General features: G+C 39.5%; 1 non-coding gene across 1 annotated transcript; it reads right to left on the bottom strand.

Moving 5' to 3' along the window:
• Positions 1-406: 406 nt before the first annotated feature.
• LOC111725398 lies at positions 407-509 on the bottom strand. The gene has a single exon (XR_002773473.1). It is a non-coding gene; the product is annotated as a U6 spliceosomal RNA (small nuclear RNA).
• Between the last annotated feature and the right edge of the window lie 5,403 nt (positions 510-5,912).

A 5,912-nucleotide genomic window follows, 5' to 3' on the forward strand; every position in this document is an offset into this window, starting at 1 on the left:
ATTCCCAAGTATTTCATCATTTTTGGCAGTACTGTAAAAGGAATAGAGTCCTTGACTATATTTTCAGTTTCTTATTGATTAGTTTTGAGTTCTCTGTGGATTCTAATTATCAGACCTTTGTCAGAAACATAACCTGCAAAAATCTACTACTACTGTTGGTATATATAAAAGCTATTTGTAAGTATTGATTTTGTATCCTGAGACACTGTTATATTCCTTGATCACGTCTAAGAATTTTGTAGTTGAGTCCCTTGGGGTTTCCAGTTTTAAAACCATGTCATCCGTGAAAAGTGAGAGTTTGACCTCTTCTGATCCTATTTAGATACACTTGATCCCCTTCTCTTGCCTGATTGCAATGGCTAGGACTTCCAGTACTATGTTGAATAGCAGTGGTGACAATGGGCAAAATAGTATGGAATGCTTCAGGAATTTGCATGTCATCCTTGCGCAGGGGCTGTGCTAATCTCCTCTGTATCGTTCCTATTAAAAGCTGTTTTTATGAAGTAAAATTGGAGATGACTTTCAGTAACTCAATGGGATGCAATGATTTGTTTTTCCCTTAAAACAAAACAAAATGAAACAAGAGCCAAAAACCCTTGTAAACATTTCAGGAAAACTTTTGCTAGATATTGAATTCTGAGGTTCAGAAGACCAACATGATACAAGTTCCCATTTGTTTGAATATATCTAGGGGATACCAAAATATACTGTGCCTCCCAGGGCCCAAGGTGCAGTTGACCTCCTAGCCCTTGGGCAGAATGCCTAGAAAGTGTCTAACTCTTTCTCTCTACCTTCAGACACCATGAAAAGAATTCTGTTTCTAACCAAATTTCACAGATCTATAGAACATCTTATTATAGAATTTGCTCTGTTAACCAGCGTTGCTAACAAGTGGAGGAATTCTGTCAACTGTAATTTTAATGCAGCTGTTTTCCCCCACGTAAGCCCATTTTGTCTTATTTTGACTCTGGTGTGAATTCAGAACACTTGACTAAGTTTGCCTGGTAAATACCTACATGGTCATACAAGAGAATCTGATTTCTGAGCTGTAACTGCCAATTTGCTGGATTTCTCTCCCTCTCAGTAAAGCCTATCCAATCCAACTGAAAAGTCTGACTCCTGCTTTAACTTTTTAAAAATGGTAATTAATTCGGTGTCTTAGGTGCTGTGATGTACCTCCTGAATGCTGTGCAATGTTGAGAGGTATAGAAAATACACCTTGTATAGAAAATACAAGTGTTGGTGTAACTAGTAGGTGTCAGTTAGTGTCAAACATGAATTTCCTAGTGTTGTAAAACAATATGCCACATCCCCAATTTTGAACCCCTGCCTCTCCAGGAGAATGCACTGAGAATCAGTTCTAAACATGCATCTGCTTTATCCACTGTCCTGCTATGTTAGAATTCCGTGAGCTATCATATCAAGAGGGAAATCACGAAATACATGCGAACTAGCCTGATAGTAATTCTAAATCCTTTGCTCTTAAAATAGTTATAAATATTATTATAGGTTATGCCATTTTAAGGAACATTTGAAAGAATTTTAAATTTTAATTGCTATATTGTTGCAGCTAAAATTCCAAAGTCTTGTATCTTCTATCATCATTCAGAGTCTCCAAGTAAAAAATGTTTTGAAGGCTTAAAGAAATAGAAACGACTATAACACCAAAGCAAAGTACACAGAAATATATGCTTCTGTTAGTTGAGTATAAACAGTTAAATATATTAGTTGTTAAACCAAACTTTATCATGGAATAAAAGGAGGCTATTATGGTGTTGATCATAGTTAAGGGTGCAATGGATAATTCAAAGTCAAGAAAAAAGAGAAAGATCAAGGAAAATGAAGGGCAATTTCCCCTCAAGACTTTATCCCACTGTGGCATTATTTTTCTAAAAGAAAATGATTAAAGACTCCTGGACACCAAATATATCCTTGCAAGATAAATCTGTCCTTGAAGGAACAGATTATAGGAAGAACATTGCCTCATCCACAAGCCAGAATATGAACTAGATGACCTCAGAGGGCTTTTCCATCTCCAATTTCCTGATACTTATGTTCATAAATTCTCCTGATGTTTAATTCTTTAAACTTTTGATACACCTTCTGAAAACTTCTATGGAAAAAAACCTAAATAGGATATGGCTTAATCACTGACAGTAGTGGGGGAAATCACGTTCATCTCGCTCAATTAAATAGATACAGTAATTATTCATTCTCTCATTCATTCAACAAATATTCTTTTTTTCCTACTATGTTCCAGGCCATATTCAATGAGCATGGAAGTTTAGCATCTTAACTCCTAACCACCTAGTGCCTTGGTTAAAAAAATATTAGATGTTATGTTTATACAACATTCTTTGGCCCATAGATGAACAAATCAGTGTTGTGTAAAATGGGAGGGTGACATGTGAGAGCAAGAATGAGATTGAGAACGACTCTTGATTTCCATGAGCAACAAGATAATTCTACACATGCTGCTGTCAGCTCCACTCTTTCCCTTTGGTTATCTTGTAGCTGCATTCTGTGAGGATATAGGGGGCAAGTGTGGGGAAAATGGGAGTTATTAGATATATTTAACATGTAGTAAAGGTACATAGCCCAAGATAACCACCACAAGACTAAAAGAAGAGTTTATTGATGACTTCTTTGCTGCAAGCAATGACCAACATGTTATTCTTTTGTTTAGCATGCACAATTGTTCAACATACAATAACCATTAGGGATCAAAAATATCAAATAATGACAAGATATACAAAATTGATCAGTCAGCCTTAAACAGAAAATAATCCCACAACTCTCTGCTTACTCAATTGCTCCCAGTGTGAGGAGGCACCAGTAAAATGTCTACATGTTGACTGATTTCATGAAACTTGATTTAAAGGGGATGATTTAATGTGAGGAAGAAGACTAAACACCAGTAGATGTATACCTGTGATTACTTTAAAAATTATTGATGAAGTTAAAACATACTTTGAAAGAAAATATCCTATAAGCATTGGTTTGGAATTTTTGTGGAGCACCTCTTAGCATCTTCTATAAAATGTTTTTTGCCACATGGCTACAAAGAGGAGGGTGAGGTCGAAGACTGGGAAAGCTTGAGCAAGGGTAAGACCGGAGAGGACATGGGGGGACACTGAAGGTGGAGCCCAAGCAGCATGGGGGAGGGGCAGGAAGCTGTGCTGGGCAGGTTGGTAGGGCCAGTTTGTGAAGGAATTCAATGACTCTGGCAAAAAAAAAAAAAAAAAAGTTAACTGTATTTTAGCTGTTTACATTTTCCTAGTTTTTTAAGAACTTCCCATATTTCATTACTAGTGAGCCATCTGTAAGACGCCATCAGATCAGCTAAAAAAAGCTACACTTAAGTCCTTATTATGTTCTAGACAAAGGGCTAGACAGTTTACATGTAACATCATGCTAATCTTCATGAACACTTTACAGAAGCAGTATTATTAAACAATCTTAGAGTTTAGAAAACTGAGGCTGAATCTGTGTGTGCAGGGAACCTCACTGGAAGTTCATTTTACTTTAACAATTGAGCTTTGTAATGGCATGTCCCCAAGTGTGCTCTTCAGAGGGAAAGACTCACCAAAAGGCATTCTATTGTCACATAAGTGGGAGACTGAACTGTACTACATCTTCCCTTCAAGACTCACGATGTATCTGTTATTAGAGTCCTTGTGATGTCTAAAAGAAGGAAATTTTTAAATTTTGGTTAGCTGAGTATTTCACAAACTTTAGTTGACTGTTAGGGATTCTTTTTTTCTGGTGAAACACTTAACATTCCAAGGAATACTCTGGGAAACTCTTCTTAGAGCATGCCAGGAGAACCCTGCTAATTGGAACTCATTGTATTTAGAATCACAGAAATATAAACCATATCGTATGCTCTTAAACTGATCTTGTCAGAGTGAAAGTTGTGACTCAGTGGGTTGTGAAATCAATTTGCCCTGTATTTGGAAAAAAATAGGAAAAAAATATCAGGGTTGTTGCATGCACTACAGGTAAGTACTAAATCATGAAACTTTTCTGGGTCACAGTGGATTATGCATTTTCTCTATGGTTATGGCCAAAAATTTCCCAAGTGGATGTTTCCCTGTAAGTCACATGAATGAATCGCTCTTTGTGCCAAGAGTTAGGTGATAACAAATGTCTGAATGTTGTAAAATTAATACAAAATGCACTACTGTGGCTAAATACATTATTAATTATAACTTTAAATCAGAGAATTTTAAAGCTGAAATACCTCATAGGGGAGAAACCAAAATAGCATTTTAGTGACTTGGTTGGGTCAGACCCTTGTGAGCTGGGCCTGAACACAGGTCTCCAGATCTTGTATTCTTTTGTCAGCGTGAACTGACATAATTTTTATTTATGGAATGTTTAGAGTTACTTCTTTTTAATGACTAAGAAAACTAGGTGAAAATTTCACCAACTAACTTCTGGACCACAAGTCAAAGACAGGTTACAAAAATACTACCGGCTTTAATTGAAAGAAAAAAGTAATTTAGAGATAACTTTAGGGCTGGGATGGAATTTTAATTTCAGCTAATACTGAACTAATTAACCTAATATCCTGAGTTATACTAGGTGGGGACATCTAGTTACCTGGTTTCTCATTTACATATGTAAACGTCTTGGCTGTAGGACTTTGAGATGACTCAGCAGACAAAATATCAGTGAACGCCAAACCTCGCAATGAGTAAGATAAAGGCTTAACCGTATCTCTACACTGCTTTACCTCGCTAGGAATAACTGACACGTCAAAATCATAGGAAACCTGTAATCCTAGCACTCTGGGAGGACGAGGTGGGTGGATTGACTGAGCTCACGGGTTTGAGACCAGCCTGAGCCAGAGCAAGACCGCGTCTCTAAAAATAGCGGGGCATTGTGGTGGGCGCCTATAGCCCCAGCTACTCGGGAGGCTGAGGCAAGAGAATCGCTTGAGCCCAAAAGTTGGGGGCTATAAGCTAGGTTGCCAGGGCACTCTACTGGGGTCGACATAGTGAGACTCTGTCTCGAAAAAAAAGAATAGTAATAGGAACTCCTCCAAACTCCCTTTCTTTTTACAGGAGGTATGACTTATGGAGGCATCTCATCGCAAACCAAATATTAGTTTCTCTTAATTTTAGGCAGGCCTCTTTAGGATCCTTTCCAGCTGAAGTCTTGAAGACTATGTCTGAATTTGTGCCTAATTATTCTTCTCATGGTCTGTTTTGGAAGGGGCCGTCAGATTGGCCCATAAAGGTAGGAGACAATGCCTTTTCCTCCTCTCTGCTCTGTGGGGAGCACATTAGGCTACTCCCGGGGGTGGGGTCGCATGCACTGGGATGCTGCACCCCCCGCAGGCTGGTGTCACTGTTCCCAGGAAGCTCCCGGGCCACAACAGCGGGCACAGGTCATTTGATAACTTCATCTTGGTGCCAGGAAGAGACTCAAGGCCTGTGTACTCTAGTGACAAACGGAAAATCCGCGTGAGTCAAAGAAGGGACATGGTATCTTTCAAAACTAATTAATATAAATGAATAAAGCATAAACGAGAGCTCGAAGAGCAAGACAACGGCCCCCACCCCCTAAAAAGAAAAAAAAACCCAAAACGTGGGAAGCAACCCCAGATCACCTCCTCAGGAAGACCCAGAGGTTCAGGGCTTCTCTCCCTGGCTGGGAGTGAGTGGAGGTTGTAGATGAATTTCCTACAGCCCAGGACCAGCCTGGGGCGCTCTCCTTCCTGTAAGTAACTCTACCCGGTTGTCCCCACAGGACCAGCTGCATCCAGAGACCCTCCCCTCTTCTCCCCTCCTCTCTCCACGTCTGCCCTCCTCTCCCCTCCCTTCCTCACCTCTCCCTTCCCCTCTTCTCTCTCCTCCTCAACCTTGCCTTCCCCTCCTCTCTCCTGTCCTCACCTCTTTCCCCAC

This window comes from Otolemur garnettii, unplaced genomic scaffold (assembly GCF_000181295.1).
Source record: "Otolemur garnettii isolate 467f Iridium unplaced genomic scaffold, OtoGar3 scaffold00039, whole genome shotgun sequence".
NCBI classification, from domain to species: Eukaryota; Metazoa; Chordata; class Mammalia; order Primates; family Galagidae; genus Otolemur; species Otolemur garnettii.